Consider the following 20,295-nt stretch of genomic DNA (forward strand, 5'->3'; position numbering starts at 1 on the left):
GTCAGGGGTAGTCGAATGGTTAAGTATCATTGTGAGGTTAAAGTGACATTGGGGACACATTGAGTTCTCAATCCCGCTCAATAACAACGGGACCCCTGAGCAAGGGTCTTCACCTCAGATTGCTCCAGTGAGACTGCCCTGGCAATTAGTCTGCTGTAGGTTGCCTCGGTTGAAAGGCAGGTCGCAAATAACTGAGCACACAATGTATGTGCCAATGACAATTTACTTTGAGTCTGTGTCTGAGCAAAAATACCAGCTGACAGGGACAACCTTTAACTGCCCTATAAGAGAGAAGTGATGCATCTTGAAGCAGGATTAGAGGTGCTTCATCAGAAATGTTGAGCCCATGTGCCTTTTCAGTTGTATCTGTTTATCATATCTCTGCAACATCCTGTATACTGTTGAAATAATTTGAGAAGTGAACTTCAATTGTTTTAAATCACTAAAAAAATAAATATTGTAATGATTTTGAATTACTTTGCACTACTGTTCATTTATAACTGTCAGAACAGCAAAATTTCCAACATCATTTAAATGGAACCTCAGGACAGAATGTGTCTAGACTCACTAAGCCAAATTTAGGCTTAGCTGAGAAAGCATTTGAGCCAGAAGCATTTACCTGTGCTGGTAATTGCTATTTATGTGACTTGTGCAAAATGTTTTGGTAAGGAAGTATCTGCTAAAAACATAAATCTGTCAGTTATCTCATAATAGGATTATATGGTGGGGTCCAAAATTCTTAAAATGTCTTAAAATTCTAAATGATGTAAAACTAATAAGAAATATTTGAGATTCTGCACTATTTATATATTATATATATATATATATATATACAATTCAATAGTTTTTCCATTTCAAATTTTTAATCAAATTGTTAAGACAAGACAATTTTAATATTTTTTATAGAACTTAAAATGTAATAAAATATATAATTTATTTTAATAAAACATTTTCAGTAGTGCTCTAAGACTTTTGCTCTAAGACCCCACTGTACAGTATTTAGTTTTATTATTTATTTATGTATAATGAAATTAATACTTTTATTCAGAAAGGATGCATTAAATTGATCAAAAGTCACAGTAAAGACAGTTTGTATGTTACAAAAGATTTCTGTTTCAAATAAACACTGTTCTTTTAAACTTTCTGTTCATGAAAGAACCCTGAAAAAAAAAAAAGTTGAAATTTTTCCACAAAAATATTAAGCAACACTGTTATATTAAGCAACACTGTTATCAACATTGATAATAATAATAATGATAAAACAAAAAATGTTTCTTTAGGACCAAATCAGCATATTAGAATGATATCTGAAGAATCCTGTGACACTGAAGTCAGTTATTTTAAATTATAATAACATTTCACAATATTATTGGTTTTACCATATTTTGATCAAATAAATACAGCCTTTGTAAGCATAAGACTTCTTTCATAAACATTTAAAAAAAGTCACCAACCCCCAAAATTTGAACAGTAGTAGATTCAATTTGTTAGACACTTACATTGCCATAAATGGACAAATACACACTGGTGGAAATTTGGGGTGTTCCTTCGTTCTTCCTTCCTTTGTGAATTCCTTTGCTGTATCTATTGAGAGCTACAAATAGAGCACAAAACTTAGATCCAACATTTTTACACCCTTCTGGATCTGGAATAGGATAATTGTTTCTTAACTGCTGCAGTAATGGATCTTACATCATTATGAAGGCTACAAAATACCCTAGCGAGAACATTTCTGGGTCATACTTCACTAAAACTGCATAACACCCTGGTGTATAGCTATTTCAGTTTACTTAATAGTCTTCTGTAGTTTCTTTCACATTCCCATTGTAGTTTATTCCACAGTCGCACTGTATGTACTTTCATTTAGTTGCCTTAAAATAGTAATAGTTGGGTATAAAGTAAGATTGCATGTGCTGGCATTCTGAATACATTTTCTGACTCTCAACAAAATTCAAGGTTGCAGGATTCGGCTGAGCTCACAGGGTCCCATATTTGAATTTGTTCTGGTTCAGAAAAACTGGAAACACTGTGGCACACTTGCATTACTTACGTGCCACCCTTCAATAAGCAAGATGACGCCACACACTGAACTGTGCAAAACAAAGACAGGGATCAGTAACACAAGTGGAAAGTAATATATGACTATATATTTAAAAAAAAAAAAAAAAAAGACCCTTGGGGAAACAGAACACATGAGGAGACCGAATCGAGTTTGCCTTTTTTTCCAGGATCTACGATTGAAACACAAATGGAAATAATTAAGATCTCCAAGCAGCTTTACAGATGTCCTTCTAATTAATGTCAGGTTGTTTACTACACTGTCGCACACATGCTACGGCGAAGAACAACCTGTAATCACTGTTCACTCATCACTCATCACGTGGTCATGTTCTCTGTGTCCTTTTAAACTAATGCTTGCCATAAATAGCCATTTCTCTGAAAACTTTTTTCCATTAGTGACTTTTCCGTGGCATAATGTCTCAAGTGCAGGGATGCGATGGGTGCTAATTGGAACACATGATCTTAAAGACCGCAGGTGATTTATTCAAAGGTCAGGGCTTTGCTCAGAGGAGACAGCAGATAGGAGGATAACTTCATCATAAGCAGTTTTTGGCAAACAGCTTTGCACATTTATATGTTTGCAAACTTACATCAAATAAAATCCTAATTAGTTTAAAAGGAAAAAGAAACTATTATCTCGACAATTAAAATATTTCCAACCTAGGTTTATACTCGCAACCCTAACAATTTATTCACACCACAGGTGCTCTGAATAATTACCAAGGATGCAGGAAATAACAGGCAGTATCGCAACATTTACTGAAAGAGCACATCTGTGATTAACATTGCAGAACCGGTAATGAAAAAGGCAATTTTTTGGACAGTCTAAGTAAAGTTGGATAAGATAAACCATGTGGGAACCTTGGTGATCTGGCTCTAAATGATCATGCTTTTCATTCAGCTTTTATACAGGATTGAGCTTGAACAGCAGCTGTATCATTTAAACCAGTGAATCATGTCTCTTTTGTACAAGCCACTACATTCTTCACGACTGAATACGTTAAAGGTCAGTAAAAAAAGTGTGATTGCATTCCTATTATTACAATGAAACCAGTGTTACCAGACATGATTTTAAAGTAGACCACTTGTTTATTTTTTCAAATTGATTGAACTTACTTTACATGGAAGCTCTTTACAAACATTCAACCAGTGGCTAGACCAATGTAAATTTAATTTTCTGAAAGTCATTTCTGATTACAATAGTAAAGAGTGCATACAAAGGTCTGTCATGAAACTCTAGATGACGCAGGCTAATACTGTAGGTCCTTTAAAGGGACTATCATGTTGTTCCACACCTGTAAGACCTTCGTTCATCTTCGGAACACAGGTTACGATATTGTTGATAAAATCCAATGGCTCAGTGAGGCCTGTATCGACAGCAAGATAATTAACATTTTCAGACAGCCAGACGTATTTAAAACAGTGCTTGTGACTAAAGTTGTTCACTCTTAATGTTATGAAGCGATGAAAATACTTTTTGTGCACCAAAAAAAAAAAAAAAAAAACGACTTTATTAAACAATATCTAGTGATGGGCGATTTCAAAACACTGCTTCATGAAGCTTCGAAGCTTTATGAATCTTTTGTTTCGAATTAGTGGTTTGGAGCATGTATCAACTGCCAAAGTCATGTAAACGAGGCTTCGTTACGTCGTAAACGTTTCGAAATTTCAATGGTTCACATGACTTTGGCAGTTTGATACGCGCTCCGAACCACTGATTCGAAACAAAAGATTCGTAAAGCTTCTAAGCATAATGAAGCAGTGCCCATCACTAAAAAAAAGTACACGAAAAGTTTTCTCGTCGCTTCATAACATTAAGGTTGAATGACTGTAGTCACATGAACTGTTTTAAATATGTCTTCAGTAACTTTCTGGGCGTTTGAAAGTGTAAATTAACTTGCTGTCAATGCAGTGAGGCACTGAGCCATCGGATTTTATCAAAAATATTTTCCCGAAGATGAACGAAGGTCTTACGGGTATGGAACGACAGAATTTTCATTTTTGTGTGAAATAACCCTTTAACTCAACCTGCTCATAAACACATCATTATCTATAGGGCACAGCTGATTGGTTCCTACTGTACCAGCAGCCAATGAGCTCACATGCTCAACCTTCAAAATACTTTGGTAGCATTGCCTTAGCAGTGCGGCACGCTTCAGAAACCCTCCATCTTCCCCAGCTCCACCTGTATAGATCTGCTATGTATGCTATATTGTACAGCAGCAGCATGTCCTACCTGGTCACAGTAGCGTGTTGTGTATGTATCAGCAATATAATGTCCTGTACTTGCTCTGCAGCAGCAGAAATAAAAGCAGCAGCGTAGCAGATCTATTCCACCAAGACCAAACAACATTGTCATACCCATTAGCATGCCAAACACTCTGAGAGCTGTCATGACAGAAATGTAGTTAATCTTAAGAAAGAACAAAATATATATATACTGAAGAAATCAATAGCATTGGGCCCCACTGACTTTCATCATGATAAAATCCATTGATACATTCTTCATAATCTTCTTTCATGTCCCTCAGAAGCAGGAAAGTTATACAGGTTTGGAACAACATGAATGTGAGTAAAAGATGACAGTATATAGTTTAGTTTTATATAGTTTTATAAGTCATTTGTGCCAGATGTTACCCCAAACCCTTTCAGCCCTTGAAGTCTACACTCTTTCTAATGACAGTGGTGCATAAACTGTCAGAAAGTAATCCAAATGCATTGTCCGCATTAATGCTCAGCTGAAGTGTGCATCAAGGGCATGTAGCGGTTGCAAGGGCAGCAGTCATGAGCACTCTTTTGAAACGTAAGATGGGACACCCTTCAGTGCCTTGGATTCCAAAGACCAACATAACCAACTCAAGAATGCAAAAACATGTCAAGTCTGCCATTTGGGACACAGCCACAGTCATGCCATGTTTTTTTTTCATCTTAAAGTTCATCATTGAAATGCAGTTTTAGAATATTTCGAAAGGGAACTAAGACTAAAAGATTAAGACTAGTGATGTTACTTAATGTCACTTTCATTCAATAGGGGTGCACTGGCTGGCTGCCTTTTGCCGTAAGAATTCAAGGAAGAACTAATTAACGAAATTCAGGCACCATTTCAACCTTCAACTCTTGTGAACAGATTTTAATAAGCTTTGCATCTGCCAGGCACCCACTGATACTCACACATGGTGTTTTCGTTCAGCCAGTAGCAGATCATAGTGTTTGTGCTTGCTTTTGTATTTACATGTGTTTAGTTTAGTGTTAATCTTCATTTATTATCTTTGTAGGATGCCTGCCAAGTTTCTTGAGCAATCTAACCTACTGCACCTCATAATAATACACATTCCTGCTTCTTGGACAGACTTCATGCAGTCTTGTGTGTAATGGCTAGTCTGAAGCAGTCTGCACCATCACTTTCTTTAGGCTTTTACCCAAATCATTGGGAAAGAACATTTCTAAATGGCTTAATCAATCAGCTAAATCCAGATGTTTTCTAGATTCTCCCTGTTGCTTAGAAATCATTGCTGGGAAGCATACAAATCTATTCACAAAACAATCATTATGGCACCAATACTCACATTATTAAAAAAAATAGTTTGTAACTATTTTTTTGAAAAGGAACAGTAAGTCTAAACTAATATTTGACTGAAAATCCTCTTTTTTTCATCGGCGTCCAGTCAGAATTAACAGCAGGCAGTCAAAAGCTGTTTTTTAAAGCACTGAACACGCAAGACCACCCAAGAAAGACTTCAAAAGCTGACATTTCACGAAAGGTAACAGCTATTATGTACAAATTAAATTAACTTAGTGCCAAGCAAGTAAGGATTACTATGAGCTGGAATGATCCTGGAAAGACATTCACACACAATTCCCGCACACACACACACACACACACACACACACACACACACACACACACACACACACACACACACACACACACACATTATATATATATATATACATATATATATATATATATATATATATATATATATATATATATATATATATATACATACACAGTACAGTCCAAAAGTTTGGAACCACTAAGATTTTTAATGTTTTAAAAACAGAAAGTTTCGTCTGCTTACCAAGGCTACATTTATTTAATTAAAAATACAGTAAAAAAACAGTAATATTGTGAAATATTATTACAATTTAAAATAACTGTGTACTATTTAAATATATTTGACAAAGTAATTTATTCCTGTGATGCAAAGATGAATTTTCAGCATCGTTACTCCAGTCTTCAGTGTCACATGATCCTTCAGAAATCATTCTAATATGCTGATTTGCTGCTCAATAAACATTTATGATTATTTTCAATGTTGAAAACAGTTGTGTACTTTTTTTTTCAGGATTCCTTGATGAATAGAAAGTTCAAAAGAACAGCATTTATCTGAAATACAAAGCTTCTGTAGCATTATACACTACCGTTCAGAAGTTTGGGGTCAGTAAGAATTTTTTTTTTTTTTTAAATAAATCAAAGAAATGAATCCTTTTATTCAGCAAGGATGCATTAAATCAATCAAAAGTGGCAGTAAAGACATTTATAATGTTACAAAAGATTAGATTTCAGATAAACACTGTTCTTTTGAACTTTCTATTCATCAAATAATCCTGAAAAAAAATACTGTACACAAATATTTTGTACAATTGTACGCATTAAATGTTTCTTGAGCAGCAAATCAGCATATTAGAATGATTTCTGAAGGATCATGTGACACTGAAGACTGGAGTAACGATGCTGAAAATTCAGCTTTGCATCACAGGAATAAATTACTTTGTGAAATATATTCAAATATAAAACAGTTATTTTAAATTGTAATAATATTTCACAATATTACTGTTTTTACTGTATTTTTAATTAAATAAATGTAGCCTTGGTGAGCAGACAAAACTTCTTTTAAAAACATTAAAAATCTTAGTGGTTCCAAACTTTTGTACTGTATATATATAAAGTGTAAAAAACATAATGGAGATATAATTCATTTTCAAGTTTTATTAAGTGTTAACAATGGCATTATGTGGTTTTTATAATCAATTAATACTGCTTTTGTCATTTTTTACAAGATGGACAAAATTTGTCACCAAAAAAAGTAATTCGGTTTAACCAAAATTTCAGTTTTACCGAATGGCACTTTTGGTTATACCAAAAGACGATATTTTCAAACAATGCTAACAGACTGATATCTAGCTAGCTAGCAAAAGGACATGTTTTCCATGTTTTATAGCAGTTGTACCGAAAGACCTGAAGTTTTGGGACATGCGTATTAGCAAATGAAACCATGAATTATTCAAATAGTTAAAAGAGAGTTAGTTACAATGTGGTCCTTTGCAGGTGTCTGAATGATGTTACATCCTGTCACATGATACTGACCGCATGACAACAAAATGGTCCCTTTATATTGGTTACTCCCAATGACATCAATGAAATTTATTTTTCCGGACATTGTTCTCATAACAAACCAATGGCTTCTACACATAATTTTAATAACACTTTGCACTATGTTGATATATGATGTTATAAAAATCATGCCAGGATAAAAAATACATACATTTATTACATTTTAAGATGTTTAAATCACAAATTAAATGGCTGTATTGGCCTTTGGATGGTTAAACCGACTGACCTTTTGACACATCTTTAAAATACCTTTATATGTAGGAAAATATAATTAAAACCATTGGATTCATTAAATGTGATCCAGTTGTACTACCACACATACTTTGGATGTCATGTCTTTGTTTCTTATTATTATCAAGGCCTTTGGACAAAAAAATTACCCATCATGTCATTGACCCATATAATATAGTACTATTACATGTTTCATATTGATATATTTTTTTCATTAGCAGGTTCCAACACCTCCAAAATCATAATTTAACCCCTGCAAGTATGTAATTGACTAAATGAGACTTGAGCGAATGAAGCGTAGCACCTCATAACCAAGATAATTTTTCAGATTATTCCACTAATAATAATAATGTTCTCTGGAATCCTCAGGAAACCAAATTTAGTGCAGATGTAATTGTTATAGCAAGTGTTATGTGGCTTTGTGATGTATTTTGTTAAGAGGTAAGTGATTATTGGAATGCCTTGGGACTTTGACCACCGAGGAGACAGTCAGCTGTGAATTGAAGAGCATATCTCAGGGGAACATGACATAAGCCTGCAATATGATCTGAGCCAGAGGGCACGAGAACCACGTTCCTTTATAAAGCTGCTTGACACCTCTGTCTAGGTCACTTTCTCCTGCAAGGACACACTAAAGAAAATCACAGGCCATGAAGAAACTCTCTCACTAAATATTTCAGTGTGAAAACCCACAAATCAGCAGCTGTCAAATCAGTGTCTTTATTTAGGAGATTATCACAGAGCCATAGGGGTGTAATGAATGAATTACTTTCTCTTCTTCTACATTATATATACCAGAGCAAGGTAGAGCATATAGATAATACAGAATATTAACATTCATTAATTCATTTATTTTCATTTGTTTAAAAATACAGTTTTAATGACAAATAAATGATCAAGAGTTTTGGTTGCAATTTAGAGTATGGATCGTTGACGCATAACATGTCCATGCACTTTCTTTTAATCAAGATCAATATTTTTGGTAAATATTTAAATACATTTATGAAAGGAGTATATATTTTAGGTACTTTGACTGGTCAAATTTTAAATCCCTTTTTGTGTTCATTATTTCACTTCAAATAGTCCTGCAGTGTGACAAGACAATCTTTATGAGGTCATAAAAACTGCATGCATAATAATTCTAAAATAATGGGCAAAATGCAGTTTAAATTACTTTTAGATGAAACAGAAATCTGCAACATCCATCACAAAATTATTGTTATTCTTATTAAAATGTAGTTTAAAATAATTTTACACGAAGTGTAGCATAGGACTGTCAGTGATTAGTGTCCTGAATATGTTTAAAACTTATTTGCATAATAAGTGCAGTAAAATCTACTGATCAGTGAAGATATGAGGAAGTTGTGATAATTCTAAGCCAGTCTGATATCTCATGGTCCTGTAAAGTGACATCTAACAGGAAGTGAGTTGTACTGTGTGTTCAGACTTTCCCCATACATGATTATCCCTTTAGATTTCCCATGCAAATCACAATTCGGCAGTATCACAGAAAACCACAGTCCCTCTGTCCAATGAATAATCGCTATTGGCCTGTGATTATCAGTTTAGAGACCATGTGGCTTGGACAACATACAGCTGTAATTCTGAGGTAGTGTGAAAAGTGCATTCGTTTTCCCCATTACCCTTTCAAGGCTGAAGTACAGGCACACACAAATGCACAGATACATCAGTTCTGTGATGTCACACTTAAAATAATTTACCATGAAGGTCTGCCATTGGACATTGGGGTCCAAAAAGATGGAAAATCTTAAAGGGTTATTTCACCCAAAAATGAAATTTCTGTCACCCTCATGTCGTTCCAAACCCGCAAGACCTCATTCATCTTCAAAACACAAATTAAGATATTTTTAATAAAACCCGAGAGGTTTTTTTATCTCCCATTGAAAGCAACAAAATGACCACATTCAAGGTTCAGAGAAGTACTAAAGACATTGTTAAAATAGTCAACGTGACTACAGCAGTTCAACCTTAATGTTATGAAGTTACAAGAATACTTTTTGCACGCAAAAATACAAAAATAAAAACAAAAATAATTACTTTATTTAACAATTGCGCACAAAAACTATTCTTGTCACTTCATAACATTAAGGTTGAGCCACTCTAGTCACGTTGACTATTTTAACAATGTCTTTACTACTTCTCTGGACCTTGAATGTGGTAATTTCGTTGCTCTCTATGGGAGATTCTCAATTTTATCAAAAATATCTTAATTTGTATTCTGAAGATGAACGAAGGTCTTACGTGTGTGGGACGACATGAGGGTGAGTAATTAATGACACTAACCCTTTAATACAGGATATAATTACATAAACCATTGAGCCTGCAAAACCTTTTACTTCCAGCTGAGATTAATTGAACCGATGTTCTTCGGGAACATAAACGAGCAGTCCAGAACAATTAAACAAGTGATTTGTTCTGCAACAACAGTCATTTTACAGAGGACAATGTGTTTATAAGTTAACTGCAGAGGACACGATTGCAGCACAATCATCATTGTTCAATCCAGCTCTTTGTGTCCCCACTGAATCTCAAAGGGCAGAAGGCCACACAAAGGCTGCTTGCACAGACTTTATTTATCTTTCTTGGACCGTACATCAAGACCATATATCATCCCTGAGTTCCTGTTGCCTTAATGGTTCCAGCACCTGAGAGAATACCCGCTGCGGCAATGCCCTCCCTCTCTGAGCACTTACAAAAACAAAACCACTCCGCGCACAGCACCTGGAATCAGTGTGGAGTTATAACTCTCCTAAGAGTCACCCTGCCCTATCCTGTGTTCCCCGCTCTGGGCTTGCACTGCGGCATCGTCCCAGCTCGCAGTTTTCCTCTTTCCGCTCCTCCCGGTCACTCCACATAACTCTAATTATTGGCCCACCCCGCTGATCCCCAACACCTTCAAGGACTTCCTCTCCATTCAAAACAAGCCCGAAAGCTTCTGCTTCACCGCTCTGATCTGTGGGAAAAGAGAAACTCACAGCATGGGCTGCAGTGATAGGATTATGGTAAAATTATGAGGTGTGAGTGTGTGTATAGATGTGTTAATGTGTGTTACTGGAGCCGTCAGCCAAATTTTCAACTTCCAGAAAGCCCTAAGAAGTTGCCAAGGGGAATCAGAGACTGTTAAGAAATAGCAAAAAGTGACTTTTATATGTGTTTTATGTGTCTTTATATGTGCAGTAAGTGGCTTTTTGGAATGTCACACATAAAATGTCCCTACTTCCTTTCAGATAGCACAGAAATGGGTGTCCTAAGGAATCGGCGCGTCTCGGTGATGCCTCACACAGTGTCCAAACCAGACTCAAAGTGATGAAGCTACAAGCAATAAAAGGTATGTAAATCTGAAAATTTTGTCAGTTGCTCATTTTGGTTTGCAGTCACGCCTTTGGAAGTTTTGGAGTATAGGGTATGTCGAGTTATGGGGGTGGCTAAGCCCAAAAGAATTAGGAAAAATGAGATCCGCCTACAGCACCTTTAAGGTCAAACACAATCTATTTTCACATTTCATTTCTGGGAAACAGAAGTGTCAAAATAGAACCATGTCAAAGTTTGCTAGAGATCTCAAGTACACAAAGGGTGAATTTAAAAGTAGAAAAGGGTGAAAAAAAAAAGCAGGTGAAACGTGCATTTATAGAAGTTTTGCTTTGTCATTGTCTCAGGTGTTTTGGTTTCCTTCCTTCTTTTCTTTTGCAGAACACAAAAGAAGATACACCATTTTGGTTACCACACACATACTGTACAAAAAAAAAAAAAAAACCTTGAGACATTTTTCAAAATATCTTCTTTTATGTGCCACAGATGGAAGAAAGTTGGAATAGCATGAGGGTGATTATTTTAACTATCGCTTTAAGGGAGTAAAAGGACATTGCGACAAAGATCAGAGGGCATCAACAAAATGTTGAGTGTTTCATAATGAACTGTACAGGCACAGCCATGCAGTTGCAGAAAAGACAAGATGGACAAACACAGGGTCAGCACACAGTGTACCATATTTTTACACAACCCATTTGATTCACATTCTGTAAGAAAATACATCCCACTACTCTGAATCTTTGATTTAATTGCCTTACACCTGTGGAATTCAGAATACAGAGCTGCTGTGCTATTTCATTACTGATACTCTGGGGATCAGATGACCCTGTGATCCAGTTCCTCACTGAGTGTTTCACATGGCATTGGGAAACTCACACATCTTAGCTAACAAAATATACTCCTCGGCTATTGCAGTAAGCAAATGTTATGGCAGGAAAAGGGACAAACAGCTCAGAGAGAACATAAAGAGTTAAATTAAATAAAAATAAAAATAAAATGTAATAAAAAAAAAAAAATCAGTATAGTACTATATTATGGCATTGTTTTACATAACACTTCCATAAACAAATAATTTCATTTCAGACAAAAATTGGCCACTTAGTTATTCATATATTTCTTCTCCGCCAACTAAAACACCAAACACAAGCTTTGCATATCAAACAAGCAATGCACAGGCTAAAAAGTCTGGTCTAGAACAGCATGAGTGGATTGACATAGATTCCTTCTCAAACCGCTCTGTAATCGGCATGTTATTTTGTTAATTAGAAAAATGCAAATAAAAGCAATTCCTCTAGTGCTCAGACATTTGGACCCCACTGTATTCACTGTATATTTTTTTTCCCTTGTACAAACACCCTTCCAGAACTGAACACTTTGCCCTAACCACACTGTCAATAATACTTGTTTAGTCTAATATAGGAAATCATTCTTTAAAAAAACTGTTTTAAAGACTTAGCAGACTAAAAAAAAAAAGTTCTTAGAAGAGGTATGTGTGAGGTGGGCTAATAGTGTTTTCATTATTAGTTACAAAGGGGAAAAATTAGCATATAAATTGGCACATGTTCACAAAAACTGAAGTTAAAACTGAACAAATATTGAGGATGAATCCAGCTGCTCCTCTTTAAAAGGAATATAATTTTGTCTTAATTTTATACTGTTTGTCAGGTCATCAGAAGTAAGTATTTCAAAACTAATTAAACTCTAGGCAACAGATTTGAAGACAGTTTGTATCTGTTAGTTTCTCACATGTTATTTTCTCGGTTTAAAGCAGGTCATATTGTTTTCAAACTTTTAGGGGTAGATCTGGTGGTGACATTGTTGATTATCTTCTAAAGTAGGATTCCCTATCCATCATCTAAACCGATGTTATGAATACATGGAAACAGCACGATCCATGACAACAGTGCTGAACTTTGAGGCTAAAATCTTGTGAATCACATCTGCTCATTATTTTTTTTAAACATCTGCTTGTAATTACTATCAGCTCTGACTTTTCTCATCATCAATTGTAGGCTTTTGCAACCAAAAGCTTGCCTTAAATAATTCGGATAGATAAGGCAAACATTATTTTAAAAATGGGTATGTTTATACGCAGGACTGCAACGCATTTCTGAGGGAAATGTTATAAAAAAAATAAACAATGTCTTTAACAAAAGAATATACCTGTTAATGAATATTAGTTTAAAGTCTCTGATGGTTAATATCTGTGCTGTATGTGTTTCACATTCTGTTTCCATGCTCAATGTCAGTAAAGATAATCCTTAATTATTAAGTCCTTTATTAATGGGTCTCTCTGAACTTCTAATGCCCTGTTTGTTGATCTTTGTAATCCCTGTTCTCTCATCTGTCTCTTGCCATTGTAACGCCCTTGTCTCAAAAGCTTAGTCATGCTCTGAAGAACATTCCTGAGTTATCCAAGTGACCGAGTGCAAAATCTCAGTGTGACAAAACGCTTTTTAACTGCCATTATCAGTACATACAGTAAAAACACCAGTACATATCTTTATAGGTAGCAAAAGCACTGAAGGGCTTCTTGTTTGAAATCTTTGTCGAACATTATGCTGGGAATTCATTCAGAATGAATTATGCTTGCTCTTTTTGAATTATGAATTATGTTTTGTTTTTTGTTTAGCTCCCAATTTACCAAAAGAAGTATACAAATCCGCACTGTGCACTCTTGCATTAAGTACATAATTAGGGCTGTCAAGCGATACATTTTTTTATCTAATTAATAATATGATGTGGCGATTAATTAATCTAATTAATCGCAAATTAATTGCACATCAAATTTGGATGAGAAATTACTCTCAAAAGATAATTTAAAGTCATTATTGTGTAAAGCAAGAAACAGCTTAAATGCACACCCTAAATGCACTTACACCATGCGCTTTAAACCATGCACTTAGATCATTAAAATACTCCATTGAGTCATTCATTCATTCATTCATTCATTCATTCATTCATTCATTCATTCATTCATTCAATTAGTTCAAATGGCTTATTCATTCAGGAGTGTAGTAAATGTTTTTCTTTATGAATGGTTCATTGAAGCTCTGCTTTGTCTGTATATTCTTGTTAACAAAATTGAGCAAAACAGAGAATATCGTATCTAAAATAACACAATATTAACTTATTTATTGAAAAATGTTGTCTAAAATCAATATCACATTTGCTATTCTGGACAGAAAAACAGCATTGAGTGATTTAGTTCAAATATGAGACAAAAACTCAAACGGGCATTTTTTGCTCCATATCTTTAATTTTAGGGACCTTCTAAATACATTCTATAGGCTCCATCATGCATTATATTAGTCATCAATCAACTGTATGAAATGTTAGATGACCTACAAAGGTCTGGGGCGGGGCAAGTGCATTAAATACGTTAATAAATTTAAATTCACCGTACTTAATTAAAGGTGCCCTAGAACTTTTTTTAAAAGATGTAATATACTGTAAGTCTAAGGTGTCCCCTGAATGTGTCTGTGAAGTTTCAGCTCAAAATACCCCATAGATTTTTTTTTATTAATTTTTTTAACTGCCTATTTTGGGGCATAATTTGAAACAAGCCGATTTCAGGTTGCGGCCCCTTTAAATCGCGCGCTCTCCGCCCCCTCCCGAGCTCTCGACTCTAACATTGCATAAACAAAGTTTACACAGCTAATATAACCCTCAAAATGGATCTTTACAAAGTGTTCATCATGCATACTGAATGCATGTGTCGGATTGTGTGAGTATTGTATTTATTTGGGTGTTTACATTTGATATTGAATGAGTTTGAGGCTATGCTCTTTGGCTAACTGGCTAACATTACACTGTTGGAGAGATTTATAAAGAATGAAGTTGTGTTTATGCATTATACAGACTGCAAGTGCTTAATAATGAAAATAACGATGGCTCTTGTCTCCGTGAATACAGTAAGAACATTGGTAACTTTAACCACATTTAACAGTACATTAGCAACATGCTAATGAAACATTTAGAAAGACAGTTTACAAATATCATTAAAAATATCATGTTATCATGGATCATGTCAGTTGTTATTGCTCCATCTGCCATTTTTCGCTATTGTCCTTGCTTGCTTACCTAGTCTGATGATTCAGCAGTGCACATCCAGATGTTCTGCCCTTGTGTAATACCTCAATCATGGGCTGGCATATACAAATATTGGGGCCGTACACCCCGACTTTTACGTAACAGTCAGTGTTATGTTGAGATTCGCCTGTTCTTCAGAGGTCGTTTAAACAAATGAGATTTACATAAGAAGGAAGAAACAATGGAGTTTGAGGCTCACTGTATGTCATTTCCATGTCCTGAACTCTTGTTATTTAACTATGCCAATATAAATTCAATTTTTAATTCTAGGGCACCTTTAATCTAATTAACTCGTTAAATCGACAGCCCTATAAATTATAATATAATATAATATAATATAATATAATATAATATAATATAATATAATATAATATAATATAATATAATATAATATAATATAATATTACTTTATAAAACTGTGTAGTAAAATAGTGCTCAGTTTTGAGAAAACAGTTAAAGTTTTTGCAGATAATACCTGTCTTAGAGTAACCTTAATCATTTTCCTTTTTGTACAACATCTTTTATGGTTGATGTATAAAAAACAGCATGTGATTCCGGCAGAGTAGTACACACTGTAATTTCTCACCCTAGAGTCACATTTATCATTCATCATATTAAAACATCAGGAAAAAAACATGTACAAAAAAAGTACCATTAAATCATCAATCATTCAAGCATTTGTTTTTAACATTGCCAAAGTCTGACAAAGCACTAAAACAAAAGCTTTCATGTAAACATCTGAGCGTAACATGGCAAACCTCCAGTGGATATCAGAATAATCAAGAAAATAAAACCAAACTTATAGTTTCTTTTCATCTAAAATGGGGACAAATTTATAGATGCAAAGATAAGAAGTCTGTAATGTTTCTTAAGTTGCACAACAAAACTGTTTTGCAATGTTTGCAAAAGGAAAGGGGTAATGCTTATGGGAAAGAGCTGGTCATTTTGGCACAGCATGCGAGTTTCCTGTACATTTTGACAGGATAAAGACAGAAGGGACCTGAGCCGCACTGATTACTTCACAAAAAGTCATTAGCGCAGATGTGTGCATTAAAAGCAGCTACGTGCTGCGAGAGTGATGGCGGTGTCAACTGTCTGTAATGGCCTGACCTTGTAGAAGATCATTCACCTCTCCTCGTAAGACAGATACTGCAGCAGCCTGCCGGGTGACGTGGGGTGATGGAACTCTGGGAACCTCTAATATCAGAGAAAGCCACATTCACCACTGTCCTCTTCAAGGGGAAACCCTGACACATTACAGTGCTCGGATCAATGGCGGAACAGAAGGAATCTGTGGGCTTGTAAATAGTGATCGATATCTCAGTATCTGACTTAGAGGCACAGATCATAATTAATGCAGATAAATGGATTTTTCACAAGCGTTCGTACGCACAGTATGTGCGAGATAAGATGACCCCACCAGGGTCACTGGAAAGGTATTTACAAGCATGGACAAAAGAGCAACGGGGCCTCATAAACTCAGACAGCTGTCCTGGAATTGTCAGTACGCTGCTGTCTTTAAAAAGGTCTTCAGTGAACCTGTTTCTTGATTTATTTCCATTACCACCATCTATACTCCCACACCATATTGACTCGGAATACAAAATGATGCAACACTATCATCTTAAGGCAAACAAATGCATACCTTTCTGATATCCTGACGTACCCAGAATTGTGCAATGTTTGCACTTGCAGTCATTTTTTATTAGATAATGTAGGCAGCTCTGTGGTTTATGTATAATGCATAATGTATTTGTAGCATAATCTGAATCTGCACTTTTGATGCACATCCTGCTGATATTTTCTTTAATGGCACAAGAATCTCACTCAAAATTACCAACGAAATGAAAGCTAAAAATTTAAATCTTTCTGCAGCCACTGCATTTGTATTTCACTTGCCCAGCTCAAGCTGTTATCACTAGCCCTTCAAGGGAAGCTCAGCATATTTCTGCAAATTCCGACAGAATCCATCAAGTTCTGCACATCCTTCCCCTATCCCTGGAGTATTTTATTTACAAATAGCACTCTCAGCCAGAATGCAACAAATTACACCGATGTTCTCCCACAACTGTGGTAGAAAAGTGGGCAGATTTGTGGTATCAATGTGAATTATAAATCAATTGATCCATGATTGCTGCTTTTGTGAGGCAAGCGAAACATTGATTACTGAACCAAGCCGAAGTTATTTTTATAGAGTATGATGAAATATGTGCCATTCTTCTTATTTCTGGATTACAAAGATCATAACAGTTCATCATCATAGAATTGTTCTGCCAGGAGTATCTCATTCTAGGCTCAAGATGGTCTGGAAAAGCTCCTGGAATATATGAGATGTATTGATTTGGATTCTTATTGGATCAGTACCAGATGAAACAGCCTACCGTCTAGACAAATAAGGTCTTTCACTCGGTGACAGAAAAATATTGGTGTCTAGATTGAAACAACTATGGGGGTCCTTTTAATTTAACTTTAATGTACCTATAATAACTTTGTTGAGTCTACACTGTAAAAGTTATTTTCATGATTTATCAAATTTTTTCTTTTGTAAAATCAACTTCAATAATTAATGCGGTTCAGATAACATAATATTTTGAGTTTCTAAACTAATAGCCTTCGTTGTATTAACTCAAATTTTTTATTTCAATGAACTCAAATTTTTAAGGCAACCTGGAAACTTACTTTTTTTAAAATTAAACCAACAATTCTTTTTTACAGTGTAGTGGCTTTGTCTGGGACACTTTGTCTTTGCGCTTCCTTTTGATTTGAATGCTAAATGTGACTTTTGTTAAGTTATTTCCTAGGCCTTAAGTAAAAGATTATATGGATGCAAATTCAGGTAATGATGTTACCGCCAAAAGCTATTCATGTAGCTAAATTTACTATGCAAAAAATAGATAAGGTAGCAATTCTAAATGTAAATGTTGACCTTCACGTTTTGTTTTTTTGGCAGAATGCCATGGAAACGTTATGTATTAATTTATAATTAAATTAAAATTATTGACAAAAAAAAAAAAAAAAAAAAGACGTGTTCATCTAAAATTATGGTCCCACTTTATATTAGGTGGCCTTAACTACTATGTACTTACATAAAAAAACACTTTTGCTGCTATTGAAGTGGGATATGGGTAAGGTTAGGGACAGGTTTGGTGGTATGAGTAGGTTTAAGGGATGGGTCGGCAGTAAAAAAACGTCAGATGTGGTTGCCAGAACTTTACCGTTAAAAATACAGTAACATAGTAAAAAAAAAATCTGTTAAATTTACGGAAAAATAACATATTTCATTAACTGATATAATGTTAATTTACCAACCTAATGAAGTACTAATATCTGTTTTGTACCTTTATAATACACTGACAGTCACCAAACACAGTGGTGATAAGAGTCACATGATGAATCAAAGTTCATCACAAGCAGATTTTCCACAAGCTGAGAAGGACAACACTACTATATAGAAGGTGCACACAGTGTCATTCACACACACACTAAACACCATCATGGAAACATGCATGAAATTTTAAAAAATGCAATAAACATTAATTTAACAACATTAGATGTAACATAAAACCCTAATGTACATAACTGATTAGAAAAAAATGAGAAAAACTAAGAAGAAACAGAGTTATTTCAACAAAAATATATCAAATGTGAAGTGTCACGCAGGGAATTGTGGGAATGTCAATTTATGTTTTTTCACTGTAAATTTTACAATGAATTGTTATTTTTCACTTACAAAAAACTGTGAATTTAACAGTATTTTACCATAAAATTACATTAAATGTACCGTTAGATCTATTACAGTTATTCACCGTATATAGTACAGAAACTTTCTGTAAACCAACTGACAGTTTTTCACCGCAGCATTTTTACAGTCTTTTACTGTTAAAATCATGGTCATTTTTTACAGTGTACAGATGTAATTACATGCAGGTAATTTTTAAAATATAATTACAATGTAAAATGTAAGTAAATTATAAGTGCATTGTATCAAATGATTCATTTAAATGTAAATAATAGTTAAGGCCACCTAATATAAAGTGTGACAAAAATTATATGTAATATGATGACAAAATCAATTCAGAGTTTCATGTTATTTTGATATTAGGGCCTGGTTTCACAAACAGGGCTTAGATTAGGCCTTAGTTCAGTTAGGGCATTTAAATAGCTTTTTAAAACATGCCATAGAAAAAAAAAAAAAAAAAAACATTACTGGTGTACATCTTGAGAGAAAACAATGGCACAAACATATTTTAAGGTATGTCAGAGCAAGTTGCTTTCATTTAAAACAGCTTAAAATTGCATTTTACTCTATGACTAGGCATGACCATTGTCTGTCAAACCGGGTATAGAAGTAATATTTGTCACCCACCTAATTATAGTATTCACACCCTCAGTTGTTGGTGAATCAATATTTAAACCCAGGGGAAGAGCAATCATTACACGTAATGTTGATTTAGTGTCTGCGCCAAATAGAGACATTGCAGGAGAGGCTGTTGTAGAGGACAGGTTATTTTTAGAGCTGCAGGGACACACAGGTCTTCCTTCTGGCAATGTTCATCACTTCCTAAACGTGGGTCATGTGGCCCACCAAAGACAGATTATCAAAATCCACCCAAGAAGCAAGACCTCAGAAAAATATTTTCATTGCTCTGCTGACTGATTTCCTCTCTCAGTAGTGCACTGAAGTTGTACAACAGAAACATAATATGACTTTGAGAAGAAAAAAAAAACACACACACACAAAAAAAAACAAAAAACAAACTCAAACTGTATACACCTGGGAAGTTATGATATTGTAATCATGGCAGTGATTCAATCGACTGTTTGATACTTTCTTGTTCAGCTCTCTAAAATTTATTTGATTTTTTTCAGTTAACTGGTTTATTTGTTCATATCTTTCTATTAAAAAAATATAACTATAACTTTTTCTTCAAACTATCATTCCAGTAATCTCAGTGTTTATGTTTTTAGATTTTTTTTTGTTTTTGCAGTGCTCGTAAAAATAATAAATTATTATTATGACCATATCAGGCTGCATTATATGTGCAGTAAATAATTATGTTCTTATAACAGTTTGTCTGGTGCTCAGAAGTCTGTTTTATAAATTCGAGAGAAATAAATGAATCATAAACATGCTGTGATCTTTTATATTATTTTTTTTTTTTCAGCACATTATCGTTCATATG

General features: G+C 34.6%; 1 protein-coding gene across 4 annotated transcripts in view; it reads right to left on the reverse strand.

The window, feature by feature from the left end:
- The window catches only part of LOC137008155 (urotensin-2 receptor), a 38,300-nt gene that overhangs the window by 14,582 nt on the left and 3,423 nt on the right, over positions 1 to 20,295 (reverse strand). Inside the window, exon 3 of one of the 4 annotated variants that reach the window (XM_067370016.1) lies at positions 18,786 to 19,669. The exons of 1 other annotated variant lie outside the window; for it this stretch is intronic. The gene's annotated coding sequence lies outside the window, so the exon portion shown is untranslated. Of the gene's footprint in view, positions 1 to 18,785; positions 19,790 to 20,295 lie in introns of those variants that run through there. 2 more of the 4 variants (XM_067370015.1, XM_067370014.1) reach the window with 2 other exon arrangements.

Source organism: Chanodichthys erythropterus, chromosome 19 (assembly GCF_024489055.1).
Source record: "Chanodichthys erythropterus isolate Z2021 chromosome 19, ASM2448905v1, whole genome shotgun sequence".
Lineage (NCBI taxonomy): Eukaryota > Metazoa > Chordata > Actinopteri > Cypriniformes > Xenocyprididae > Chanodichthys > Chanodichthys erythropterus.